At 41.4% G+C, this 14,785-nt stretch overlaps 1 protein-coding gene across 1 annotated transcript in view; it reads left to right on the plus strand.

The window, feature by feature from the left end:
• The window catches only part of col27a1a (collagen, type XXVII, alpha 1a), a 172,596-nt gene that overhangs the window by 16,173 nt on the left and 141,638 nt on the right, over positions 1-14,785 (plus strand). The window contains exons 4-5 of the mRNA XM_052500505.1: positions 5,471-5,515; positions 14,474-14,527. The gene's annotated coding sequence lies outside the window, so the exon portion shown is untranslated. The remainder of the gene's footprint in view (positions 1-5,470; positions 5,516-14,473; positions 14,528-14,785) is intronic.

Genomic DNA, 14,785 nt, shown 5'->3' on the forward strand with positions numbered 1-14,785 from the left:
CATCGAGATTTTGAAATTCAACGGAGGGCCGCATTTTTTGGGGGACCAATTGTTTGTTAATAAAATCCATTTGTGGGGGCCTCCCGAGAGAGTGAGCAGACTAAGGCTTGAGGCGTAACAACAGACCTGGGTTCAATCCCAGGCTGTGTCACAACTGGCAGTGAATGGGAGACTCATGAGGTACTGACCCATGCCAGCAGCTCTGCTGTGCTCACCACTTCTACAATCTGTGTCAGCTGGGTCGGCTACAGTTTTGTTCGGAAGGAAGGAGAGGGAGGGAGGAGGTTCATACTGTCAGCAGGAGGAGGGGGCTCATGGTGGGGGGTGGCATACTGTTGTAAGTCACTGGTGTCATAATGAGCAGGAAAGGCTTGACTGGGGTGATTCATACTTCTAGGAAATTGATCTCGGAACTTGGACAGAGGTTCTGTTGGATTGGATTTTCTCTGTGTGTGTGGAAGACTCTTCTCTGATGACAATGTAAACTACTACCCTTGACACATTATGAGTTTAGTAGAGTTAATCAATTTGTTATGACACAGGCACACGTTGTCAAGGGATAATACATCAGACATATGCAACTTGTTTCAGGAAACTAGGCGAATGTCACACGTCACTACTTCACAGGAGATCCATTTGAACATCAACATTTATTTTCTATCAAAACGTGTTTTTTGGCAGAAATGAATTCTGGAACATGTGAACTTTCATGTGCCTTAATAACAAGCTTGTACTGTATGCCATCTGTAAATACGAATACAATTGTTAAATGACGAGCTAAGTTGGTTTAGCCACAGAAAAAGACATGCCGCTAACCATGATTGGCTGAGATAATGGATTTGGCTGGAATTAGTATTTGGTAGCATAGCCTCTAAATTGTTTAACTTGGGTCAAACGTTTCAGGTAGCCTTCCACAAGCTTCCCACAATAAGTTGACTGAATTTTGGCCCATTCCTCCTGACAGAGCTGGTGTAACTGAGTCAGGTTTGTAGGCCTCGTTGCTCGCACACGCTTTTTCAGTTCTGCCCACACATTTTCTATAGGATTGAGGTCAGGGCTTTGTGATGGCCACTCCAATACCCTGACTTTTTTGTCCTTAAGTCATTTTGCCACAACTTTGGAAGAATGCTTGTGGTCATTGCGCATTTGAAAGACCCATTTTCAACCAAGCTTTAACTTCCTGACTGATGTCTTGAGATGTTGCTTCAATATATCCACATAATTTTACTGCCTCATGATGCCATCTATTTTGTGAAGTGCACCAGTCCCTCCTGCAGCAAAGCACCCCCACAACATGGTGCTGCTACCCCCGTGCTTCACGGTTGGGATGGTGTTCTTCGGCTTGCAAGCATCCCCCTTTTACCTCCAAACATAACGATGGTCATTATTGCCAAACCATTTATATTTTTGTTTCATCAGACCAGAGGACATTTCTCCAAAAAGTATGATCTTTGTCCCCATGTGCAGTTGAAAACCATAGTCTGGCTTTTTTATGGCGGTTTTGGAGCAGTCGCTTCTTCCTTGCTGAATGGCCTTTCAGGTTATGTCGATATAGGGCTCGTTTTACTGTGGATATAGATACTTTGTACCTGTTTCCTCCAGCATCTTCACAAGGTCCTTTGCTGTTGTTCTGGAATTGATTTGCACTTTTTGCATCAAAGTATGTTCATCTCTAGGAGACAGAACGCATCTCCTTCCTGAGCGGTATGATGGCTGCGTGGTCCCATGGTGTTTACACTTGCATACTATTGTTTGTACAGATGAACATGGTACCTTTAGGCGTTTGGAAATAGCTCCCAAGGATGAATCAGACTTGTGGAGGTCTCCAATTTTGTTTCTGAGGTCTTGGCTGATTTCTTTTGATTTTCCCATGATGTTAAGCAAAGAGGCACAGGTACACTTCCAATTCACTTAAATGATGTCAATTAGCCTATCAGAAGCTTCTAAAACCATGACATAATTTTCTGGAATTTTACAAGCTGTTTAAAGGCACAGTCTACTTAGTGTATGTAAACTTCTGACCCACTGGAATTGTGATACAGTGAATGATAATTGAAATAATCTGTCTGTAAACAATTGTTTGAAAAACTTCCTTTTATCATGCATAAAGTAGATGTCCTAACCGACTGGCCAAAACTATAGTTTGTTCACAAAAAATGTGTGGAGTGTTTGAAAAACGAGTTTTAATGACTTGTGTATGTATGACCTAAGTATATGTAAACCTCCGACTTCATCTGTATATGCGGGAACACGTTTGAACCATCTATTGAGTGAACATGTAGTTGATCTGTAACATTCTTATGAGAGTTTAAAAACAGCATGTATTTAGTTTTGCCTGTGTTCAGCACAAGTTCTAAATCAGCAAGAGATTCCTTCATTCAATAGCGATAAAATCTGACTGTGGTTTTGACACAGCCAGATCAACAGTCGGGGCAGTAGAATGTTTAATAGTATCATGCACATTTAGATTAAGTTTAACATTTGTAACAGATTGACCTGTGGTGTTTATATAAATAATGAAGAGAACAGGTCCCAAAACCCTCCCCTAACCCGGATGACACTGTGCCAATTATGAGCCACCCTATGGCACTCCCGGTTGTAATACAGCCTAGGATCGAACCAGGGTCTGTAGTGACGTCTCTAGCACCGAGATGCAGTGCCTTAGACTGCTGCGCCACTCAGGAGCCCATTTAGCGAGGTTACCTTCGCTTTCTTTGTCACAGGGACTATGGTGGCCTGTTTAAAACATGTAGGTATTACAGACTTGGTCAGGGAGAGGTTGAAGAACATTGCCAGTTGATCCGCGCATGATATGAGTACCCTACCTGGTAATCCGTCTAGATTACCAGGATCGGTACTCATATCATGCACGGCTTTGTGAATATTGACCGGTATAAAGGTCTTTCTCAAATTGGCTACGGAGAGCGTGATCACACTGTCGCCCAGAATAGCTGGTGCTCTCATGCATGCTTCAGTGTTGCTTGCATCGATGTAAGCACAAAAAAAGCATTTAGCTTGTCTGGTAGGCTCGTGTCACTGGGAAGCTCGTGGCTGAGTTTCCCCTTGTAGTCCGTAATATTTTTCAAGCCCTGCCACATCCGACGGGCGTCAGAACCAGTGTAGCAGGATTCAATCGTAGTCCTGTATTGACGCTTTGCCTGTTTGATGGTTTGTCTGAAAGGATTTCAGGATTTCTTATAAGTGTCCGGATTATTGTCCCGCTCCTTGAAAACAGAAGCTCTAGCTTTTAGCTCAGTGTGGATGCTGCCTGAAATCCATGGCTTCTGGTTGGGAAATGTACGTACGGTCACTGTGGGGATGACGTCGTCGAAGCACTTATTGATGAATCTGGTGACTGAGGTGGTATTCTCCTCAATGCCATTGGATGAGTCCAGGAACATATTTCAGTCTGTGCTAGCAAAACAGTCCTGTAGCATAGCATCTGTGTCATCTGACCATTTCCGTATTGTGTGAGTCACTGGTACTTCCTGCTTTAGGTTTTGTAAGCAGGAATCAGGAGGATTTAATTATGGTCAGATTTGCCAAGTGGAGTGCGAGGGAGAGCTTTTTATGCGTCTCCGTGTGTGGAAGTAAAGGTGGTCGAGAGTTTTTTTTCTCTTCTGGTTACTCGTGACATGAGAGTAGAAATTAGGTGAAACGGATTTAAGTTTGCCTGCTTTAAAGTCACCGGCCAGTAGGAGCGCCGCTTCTGGATGAGCATTTTCTTGTTTGCTTATGGCCTTTCACAGCTTATTGAGTGCAGTCTTAGTGCCAGGATCGGTTTCTGACATGAAATAAACGTATGTGAATAATATAGATGAGAACTCTCTTGGTAAATATTGTGGTCTACAGGTTATCATAAGATATTCTACCTCAGGTGAGCAATACCACAAGACTTCTTTAATATTAGACATTGCGCACCAGCAGTTATTGACAAATAGACACACGCCCCCGCCCCTTGTCTTACCAGACATAGCTTCTCTGTCCTGCCGATGCAGGGCAAAGCAAGCCAGCTCTTTATTATCCGCGTTGTCGTTCAGCCACGTCTCGGTGAAACATAAGATATGACAGTTTTTAATGTCCCATTGTTAGGATAGTCTTAATCGTAGATCGTCCAGTTTGTTTTCCAATGATTGCACGTGAGCCAATAATACGGAGAGTAGTGGTGGTTTACCTACTCGTCTGCAAATTCTTCCAAGGAGTCCACCTCCACCCCCTTGTCCTTCGTCTTTTCTTCACGCTGATGATGGGGACTTGGGCCCTGTTTGGACAAAATTGTATTTCCTTCGCGTTGGACTCATTAAAGAAAATCTTTGTCCAGTTCAATGTGAGTAATTGCTATTCTGACATCCAGAAGCTCTTTTGGGTCATAAGAGACAATAGCAGCAACATTATGCACAAAATGAGTTACAAACAATGCTAAGAAAACAACAGCCATCCCCTCCGGCGCCATTATTAATTAGGAAGTATATTTGAGTATGAGGTGTGTGAGCTTGTGTGTATGGGTTTTGTGTTACTGAGTGAGTCTATATGTGTCTTTTACTTACTACAGGAGTACTACTTACTACAGGAGATGGCATGATGACTGTTCAACAGTTTGATGGCCTGGAGATAGAAGCTGTTTTTCAGTCTTTCGGTCTCGGCTTTCATGCACCTGTACTGTCTCTTTCTGTTAAATGGTAGCAGAGTGAACAGATCATGACTCGGATGGCTGAGGTCCTTGATGAACTTCTTGGCTGTCCTTTGACACAGAGTGGAGGGCAGGCAGTGTGCCTCCGGTGATGCATTGAGCTGACCCCACAACCCACTGGAAAACCATTAGGTTGAGGGCCGTGCAGTTGCTGTACCAGGCGATGATGTTGCCTGACAGAATGCTCTCAATGGTGCATCTATAAAAGTTTGTAATTTTCTTATAGGCCATGCCACATTTCTACAGCTACCTGATGTTGTGCCTTCTTCACCATGGTGTCGGTGTGGTGGGACCATTGCAGGTCCTCAGTGATGTGCACATCAAGGAACTTGAAGCTCTTGACCCTCTCCACTGTGCCCCATCGATGTGGATGGGGGCATATTTCCTCTTCTGTCTCCTGTAGTCCACTATCAGCTCCTTTGTTTTTTATTTTGAGAAGGAGGTTATTTTCCTGACACAACTCCACCAAGGCTCTAGCCCTCCCTGTAGACAGTCGTGCCGTTGTTGGTAATCAGGCTTACCATTATCATGTCGTCAGCAAACTTGGTGATTGAGTTAGGGTCGTGTGTAGATATGTGGGTGAACAAGAAGAACAGGGAGTACAGTGTTAGCTAGTGTTCCGTGACTGCAGTACTCTCGCTGCGTGTGCCCTCATAATTTTTCAGTGTTCTCTCAGATTTTACCTCATTTCTTGAACTGTTTCAATCTATAATTTATCACTTGCTCTCTCTCAATTTGTCTCTATGCGTGGTACTCATTTCTTTGTGTTTCTCTCCTCAGGGACAGAGAGGGCATCCTGGTCCACCTGGTCACACAGGAGAGCCTGTGAGTATTAAGTACTTCATATCCAGTAAAAACTCAGTTATAACTGGTTACCACATGCCATGGTACACCTCTACATACACAGAAGGCACTGCTTTGATAGTACATAAATTCGGAGATAACAAAAATATCTCTAATCCCTCATTTTCCTTTAGCCGGTCACAATACTTCACTCATTTCAAAACCTCTCCTTTTATGATGTGCATAAGGCCAACGCTTACTTATGTGGGTATAAAGCAGTGGTACTTGAGTAAAACTGTCATACTTGAGAGAAGGGAAAGTCACCCAGTAAAATACTACTTGAGTAAAAGTATAAAGGTGTTTGGTTTTAAATATACTTAAGTAGGAAAAGTAAAAGTATAAATAAAATCAAATTCCTTATATTAAGCAAACCAGCCAGCACAATTTTCTTGTTTTTAAATGTACTGATAGCCAGGGGCACACTCCAACACTCCAACATAATTTACAAATTTGTGTTTAGTGAGTCTGCCAGATCAGATGCAGTAGGGATGACCAGGGATTTTCTCTTTAAGATTGTTAATTGGACATTTTTCCTGTCCTGCTAAACATTCCAAATGTAGTAGTACTTTTGGGTGACAGCGAAAATGTATGGAGTAGAAAGTACATTATTTTCTTTAGGAATGTAGTAAAGCAAATGTAAAACTTGTCAAAAATAGAAATAGTATTACTTAAGTATTACTTCAACCACAGGATCAATGCCCCCCCGTGGGATGGTTGAGCTAATGTAGCCTAATGTGATTAGCATGAAGTTGTAAGTAACAAGAGCATTTCCCTGGACATAGGCATATCTGATATGGGCAGAAAGCTTAAATTCTTGTTAATCTAACTGCACTGTCCAATTTACAGTAGCTATTACAGTGAAAGAATACTATGTCAAATCAAATCACATTTATTTATAAAGCCCTTCTTACATCAGCTGATGTCACAAAGTGCTGTACAGAAACCCAACCTAAAACCCCAAACAGCAAGCAGTGCAGGTGTAGAAGCACCATGTTATTGTTTGAGGAGAGTGCACAGTTTTGAAATTGAAAATGTATTAATAACCCAACTAGGCACATTTGGGCAGACTTGATTCAACATTTTGAACATAAATGCAATGGTTCATTGGATCAGTCAAAACTGTTCCACATACAATGCAAAAAATATCGAAATTGCACCTAACCTGAAATAATACATTGTTACCTTTCTCTTGCATTTCAAAGATGATTAAAAAAATATGATTTTTTCTTTGTATTATCTTTAACCAGACCTAATGTGTTATATTCTCCTACGTTAATTTCACATTTCCACAAACTTCAAAGTGTTTCCTTTCAAATGGTATCAAGAATATGTATATCCTTGCTTCAGTTCCTGAGCTACAGGCAGTTAGATTTGGGTATGTCATTTTAGACGAAAATGGAAAAAAAGGGTTCGATCCTTAAGAGGTTTTAATGTAGTTTTACTTAAGTACTTTACACGACTGGTGTAAAGTTAACATTGTGTATTTGCAAAGCAATTGCTATTGGCAATCAAATGTCGTGCTGGATATTTGGAATGATGCAGTTCGTTTTGGAAACATCTTCGCATTGTCGCTCTGTCAAAATGTCTCTGCTACAGTCCCATAGGAAAGCTCGTATCAATGATCCATGATGCAAAAAATACCTCCAAGACCAGAGCAACTCCAACCCATTATGTCTCGCCTCAGTCTGCCACTCTCCGTCAATGTCCAACAGCCCAAATTATGGACTGTATTATGGGATAGCAAAAGTGCTATGGCGACCATGGTAACGGATGATGATTTGGCATGCTAAAGCATCGATCAATCAGATTGATTCCTGGTCCATTATCGACTCTTGGGAGTTCCAGCCCCTTTTCAGCAGTTGGTAAATGGCTGAGCCAAACATGCCTGGAGGCAGCCAGATCTGACTGGCTGGGCTGTTCCAGCTCCAAGAGCAGAGCCACTCACACCATCCAACACAGACACAGCCACTCACACCATATCACTGTATAGCAGCACTATACTGATTCAACCCAAGGAACACACAACAGTAGCAATGCACATTCCCCTCCCACCTCAGCATCTGTCTTTTCATTTCATCTATTTCTGTGTTTGAGGGGTGCAAAATCCACTTGTCACTTAAATCTCACTGGATTGATTATTTTCACTTTATTGCGACTCTTTCTTACTCTTGCTTTGTGCCTGTCGTTTTTTTTCCCTTTAACGTTACAACCACAGACATGTTTGTAATGACCTGTCAAAATTGAATATATTGTCTTTCCGTTGCATCTATAACAACGCTAAAGCTTCATCAGGGATTTAATGCTTGGTCTTGGAAATTACATCACAAGAAAGAGAAGGTAACATTATTTTGATGTGTGTTGATTTTTTTGCCCAATTGAAAAAAAAGTTATAATTTAATACAGTTGAAATGTTTACAAATTAAATGTGCTGAAACCAACACTCAGTTTATAGTGCTATTATGTCTGAACTCGCAAACAATGTTGTAACGTGTGCGCTGAGAATCGGGAAGCAAGTTCAGGGAGTGAGTGTTTTAATAAATAAACGTAACATAATACCAAACAAGAAAACACAAACAACACACATACATGACACTGGAACAGAAACAATGATGACTGGGGAAGGAACCAAACGGAGTGACATATTTAGGGAAGGCAATCAGGGAAGTGATGGCGTCCAAGCGAGTCTGATGACGCTCAGGTGTGCATAACAATGGTGACAGGTGTGTGCCACAATGAGCAGCCTGGTGACCTAGAGGCCGGAGAAGGAGCGCACGTGACAAATGTATAGTATGAAGGGAGTAGGAAAATGTATACATTCACGACTGTAAGTCACTTTGGATATGAGCTCTGGAAAAGAGCGTCTGCTAAATGACCCAAATGTAAATGAAAAATGTACGTATAGATAGATGTAATATAGAGTCAAGCGGGTTGATTTTTAATCTGATGGTATACTGCTATTGACACACTTGCTGAATTAGGCAACAGAACGTGGTGAGTGCAGGTAAGCCTAGACAGTGCATGTTTTTGGTGTTTGCAGCCCTGTTCCACCCCTTTATATTAATTTATTCATATTGCAAATACACCGTATGTTTATGCAAATTAAGCATATAAAATGTACTTTATTTTAACACAAAATATTTTCACAAATACCTGATACCATTAGAACATGTATATATTAGTCCCCCCTAAAAATGTCATTTTACAATAAATGTAATACCTGAATTCCCACCAAAATCCCTAAACTCCATTCATTATTTGTTCGTGCCAGTAACATGTTTTATCTGATGGATTTTAAAATTCAAAAGGTTTGGAGTATATTCATCCATTGTCCAACTGTTGCATTAATTGAATTGCTTTTAAAACCTCTTAACAATTTTGCTGACTGTTGCTACGTTAGTCTTTGGAAGAAGTGGGGGAGACTGGATAAGCATCGTAGTGTCCAGGCTATTTAAGGTTCTGGAGCGTCCGTAACACATTAAGGCTATTTAAGGTTCTGGAGCGTCCGTAACACATCAAGGCTATTTAAGGTTCTGGAGCATCCGTAACACATCAAGGCTATTTAAGGTTCTGGAGCGTCCGTAACACATCAAGGCTATTTAAGGTTCTGGAGCGTCCGTAACACATCAAGGCTATTTAAGGTTCTGGAGCGTCCGTAACACATCAAGGCTATTTAAGGTTCTGGAGCGTCCGTAACACATCAAGGCTATTTAAGGTTCTGGAGCGTCCGTAACACATCAAGGCTATTTAAGGTTCTGGAGCGTCCGTAACACATCAAGGCTATTTAAGGTTCTGGAGCGTCCGTAACATATCAAGGCTATTTAAGGTTCTGGAGCGTCCGTAACACATCAAGGCTATTTAAGGTTCTGGAGCGTCCGTAACATATCAAGGCTATTTCAGGTTCTGGAGCGTCCGTAACACATCAAGGCTATTTAAGGTTCTGGAGCGTCCGTAACACATCAAGGCTATTTAAGGTTCTGGAGCGTCCGTAACATATCAAGGCTATTTAAGGTTCTGGAGCGTCCGTAACACATCAAGGCTATTTAAGGTTCTGGAGCGTCCGTAACATATCAAGGCTATTTCAGGTTCTGGAGCGTCCGTAACACATCAAGGCTATTTCAGGTTCTGGAGCGTCCGTAACACATCAAGGCTATTTAAGGTTCTGGAGCGTCCGTAACACATCAAGGCTATTTAAGGTTCTGGAGCGTCCGTAACACATCAAGGCTATTTAAGGTTCTGGAGCGTCCATAACACATCAATGCTATTTAAGGTTCTAGAGCATCCGTAACATATCAAGGCTATTTTCATCCTAATTGCAAGGAGTCCTCTTGAGGAAAATGGCCTTAGAGAAAAAAACTGTGGAAGGGACGTCAATGGATGGAGTTTCTTGAGGCATGAGGAGAGTGTGTTTGTGTCCTCCTCCACCCCTACTTCCCCAGTCTAAGACTATTTTTGCATGGACAAGATTAACAAATGCTTTTTTCTGTCTGAATGATGAGGCAAACAGTGATTGAGTAATAACTCTGTTTTGCATGATGCAATGTGATGTATTACCAGAGCAAAGAGCACAAGACTGGAGCATCTAATGACAAACCCGACCCTCCCATACCATATCTTCGAACCCCATTACTGATTTAATGTTGATGGGGGTTGGCAGAGGGCTCCTCCTTTCACCTCTCCTCATCTATACTTCTCTGAGGCTCTGCTGTATGCATAGGCCCGAGCCAAATGAATGGGGAGGCCTTCAATAGGAGGCTGTGTGCACTGTGCAGGGGCTATGCACGTCGAAGGAAGTTCTACATGAACACGTTTGCATTGTAAGAAATTAGGTTTCAACCTGCCCATCCCATCCCCCATGCCAAGCCCTGATTGGATCAAATTCTTAGGAACTTTTATTTAACTAGGGAAAAACACAAATGTGCCCTGGGAACAATAGAGAAAATAACATTTTATACCATTTAAAACACAAACTTAAATAGCAAGTATTATATACACAATAAACAATCAAACAAAACAAACACATTTATCAATGTAAAAATCCTTAGCCTTTCTACTAAACTGACCCACAGACAACAACACATCCAAATGAAATGTTACTAGGAGATTATTACACATGATAGGGGCCTGGTAGGAAAAGGATGATTTGCCCAACTCTAAGGATACATGTGGTGTCTCCAGCATTAACCAACCCTGTAATCTAGTGTTGTAATCCAAGACAGTGTCTCTGAATAAGTAAGGTGCGATCCACAGTGTCGAATGCCTTGGACAGGTCAATGAAGAGGGCAGCACAGTGTTTCTTCATATCTAAACAATTTACGAGATCATTTAAAATCATAGAAGTAGCAGAGATGGTACTAAGATAGTTTGGGAATGGGACGATAATTATTTAGATCACTTGGGTCGCCGCCTTTATGTAAAGGAAGCCCATGTCCCTTAAAGTTGATGATGTGGTTGTTACTGACAAGAAGTACATGGCTGAGCTCTTTAAGAACCAATTCATTAAGTCAGGAATTCTATTTGCCCACTCAACATTTCATCATCTCCCGCCCCGACGCTTTTTTCCCTGCCCCACTACAAAGTGTCCCCCTGCAGGCGGTCACTGAGTCTGAGGTGCTAAAGGACCCCCAAAGGACCCCCAAAAAACATCTGGGTCAGACGGTTTAGACCCTTTCTTCTTTAAGGTTGCTGCTCCTATAATCCTGTCACTTCCTGACCATAGAGAGTCCTTATTTTCCAAGGTGGAGTCTAGTTTATTATTTCTATGTGGGTGTTCTAGTTTTCATGTTTCTATGTTGTTCATTTGTATGATTCCCAATTAGAGGCAGCTGGTAATCGTTGTCTCTAATTGGGGATCATATTTAAGTAGTGTTTGTTCCCACCTGTGTTTGTGGGATATTGTATTTTGAGTAAGTGTATGTAGCACCTCTGTAGTCACGGTTCGTTTATTGTTTTATTGTTTCACTATTAATAAATTATGTGGAACTCAACATTCGCTGCGCCTTGGTCCGTTACTACAAACGAATGTGACAAATCCCCAACCCTATCTCTGATCTTTTTAACCTCTCTCCTCTCTGGGGAGGTTCCCATTGCTTGGAAGGCAGTTAGGTATTTATTTAAAGGGGGAGATCAAGCTGATCCTAGCTGTTATAAGCCTATTTCTTTTGTGCCCTGTTTATCTAAAGTGTTGGAAAAACTTGTCAATAATCAACTGACTGGCTTTCTTGATGTCTATAGTATTCTCTCTAGTATGCAATCTGGTTTCCGCTCAGGTTATGGATGTGTCACTGCATTCTTAAACATCCTCAATGATGTCACCATTGCCCTTGATTCTAAGCAATGTTGTCCTGCAATTTTTATTGACTTGGCCAAAGCTTTTAATACGGTAGACCATTCCATTCTTTTGGGCTGGCTAATGAGTATTGGTGTCTCTGAGGGGTCTTTGGCCTGGTTTGCTAACTACCTATCTCAAAGAATTCAGTGTCTAAAGTCAGAACATCTGCTGTCTCAGCTACTGCCTGTCACGAAGGGTGTACACCAAGGCTCGATCCTAGGCCCCATGCTCTTCTCAATTTACATCAACAACATAGCTCAGGCAGTAGGAAGCTCTCTCTTCCATTTATATGCAGATGCTACAGTCTTATACTCAACTGGCCCATCCCTGGATTTTATGTTAAACGCCCAATAACAAAGATTTCTTAGTGTCCAACAAGCTTTTTCAGCCTTTAACGTTTTTCTGAACACCTCCAAAACAAAGGTAACGTGGGCTGATAAGAAGAATGCCCCTCTCCCCACAGGTGTGATTACTACCTCTGAGGGTTTAAAGCTTAAGATAGTCACCTTATACAAGTACTTGGGAGTATGGCTAGACGGTGCACTGTCCTTCTCTCAACACATATCAAAGCTGCAGGCTCAAGTTAAATCTAGACTTGGTTTCCTCTATCGTAATCACTCCTTTTTCACCCCAGCTGCAAACTAACCCTGATTCCGAGGACCATATTAACCATGCTAGATTACGGAGACATAATTTATAGATCGGCAGGTAGGGATGCTCTCGAGCGGCCAGATGTTCTTTACAATTCGGCCATCAGATTTGCCACCAATGCTCCTTATAGGACACATCACTGCACTCTATACTCTTCTGTAAACTGGTCATCTCTCTCGCAAGACCCACTGGTTGTTGCCTATTTATAAAACCCTCTTAGGCCTCACTCTCCCCCTTATCTGAGATATCTACTGCAGCCCTCTTCCTCCACATACAACACCCATTCTGCCAGTCACATTCTGTTAACCTCTTGCGCTGAGCCATGTCGGATCCGGTAGCGTAATCATAGCCTCAAGCTCATTACCATAACGCAACGTTAACTATTCATGAAAATCGCAAATTAAATGAAATTAATATGCTAACTCTCAAGCTTAGCCTTTTGTTAACAACACTGTCATCTCAGATTTTTTCTTACAGTTTACTAATGATTGGTAACAGGCTGATTGGTTGGCTATTTGAGCCATTGAAGGGGGCTTTACTATTCTTAGGTAGAGGAATGACTTTTGCTTCCCCCGAATACACTTTCAATTAGGCTTAAACTGGGAAAGTATGGAAAATATGAGTGGCATAATCGCTGTTCCATCCACGATGTCAGACCCCGGTGGCATGTCATTGTTGACAGAGAAAACATAATAAGTATATCTTCCGCAATCCTTTTACAGAATTTAAAATTACAATGCTTTTCTTTCATAATTTGGTCAGATATAGTTGGATGTGTACTATCAGCAATTGTTGCTGGCATGTCATGCTTAAGTTAGCTAATCTTACAAATTAGAAAATCATCAAAGTAGTTAGCAATATCAGTTGGTTTTGTGATGCATAAGCCATCTGATTCAATGAATGATGGAACTAAGTTTGCCTTTTTTCCCAAAAATGAATTTAAGGTGCTCCAAAACTTTTTTACTATCATTGTTTATATTATTTATCTTTGTTTAATAGTTCATTCTTATTTGTATGCAGTTTATTTCCCAATTTGCAATACGTTTGCCAATCGGTTGTGCAGCCAGACTTATGAGAGTCAAAATCGAGCTCAGGTGCATCCCGTTTCCATTGATCATCCTTGAGATGTTTCTACAACTTGATTGGAGTTGATTTGGAAAGGCAAACACATGTCTATATAAGGTCAGTTGACAATGCATGCCACAGCAAAAACCAAGCCTTGAGGTCGAAGGAATTGACCACAGAGCTTGAGAGGATCTGCGGAGAAGAATGGGAGAAACTCCCCAAATACAGGTGTGCCAAGCTTGTAGCGCCATACCCAAGAAAAGTACAGAGTAAAGGTTCTGAATTTTTATGTAAATATGATATTTCAGTATTTTTTTATTTTATACATTTGCAAACATTTCTGAAAACCTGTTTTAAGTCAGGGAGTCTGAATATTTTATGGATTCACTGTATAACTCCAAAACACAATCTTGTTGATATGCATTTGCATGTTTAAAATGACTTGGTGGTTGTATCAACAATTGCATCAACTTAAATTGGATTTTTGTTAAAGCATAAAATGTGATACCGAACACACTTTCAATGTGTTATTAGGATTGTTTGTTAATTTATGTATTGATTAATATTTCTATGTCTACATCTCTGCAATGCTGTCGCTGACAAGGAAAATAGACTCAGTGTAAAACTACTCTGCTTCAAGCGATCCTTGCATTGCAGACGTGCTGCTTTAAGCGATTCTCGCTTCGCAGACCTATTGCGTTTACTTTCGGTATAGCATGTCTCATAGATCATGTGAGTCACGTTATTGAGCCGTTACGGTGACATGGCAGCTTTGGTTTAGTTTGACCGTTACACTACCTATTACTCTGCACAAGGCGCTGTCTGTCACTGGCTTACTGTAATTTTTATCAATCTTTTCTATCTGCCTTTAACCCCATCTTCCTCCTTTCCCACAGGGGGAGCGAGGTCCAGATGGAAGCCCAGGTGCCAAAGGTTATCCTGGCAGGCAGGTGCAGTAAATCCTCTGATGTGCTGTGACTGTTATAGTGGGGTCAGGCTTGACTGGTACAGTGGGGTCAGGCTTGTCTGGTACAGTAGGGCTAGGGGTCAGATTTTTTTATTTTTTTATTTTACCTTTATTTTACCTTTATTTTACCTTTATTTAACCAGGCAAGTCAGTTAAGAACAAATTCTTATTTTCAATGACGGCCTAGGAACAGTGGGTTAACTGCCTGTTCATGGGCAGAACGACAGATTTGTACCTTGTC

The sequence above is a fragment of the Oncorhynchus keta genome, unplaced genomic scaffold (assembly GCF_023373465.1).
Source record: "Oncorhynchus keta strain PuntledgeMale-10-30-2019 unplaced genomic scaffold, Oket_V2 Un_contig_1083_pilon_pilon, whole genome shotgun sequence".
Lineage (NCBI taxonomy): Eukaryota > Metazoa > Chordata > Actinopteri > Salmoniformes > Salmonidae > Oncorhynchus > Oncorhynchus keta.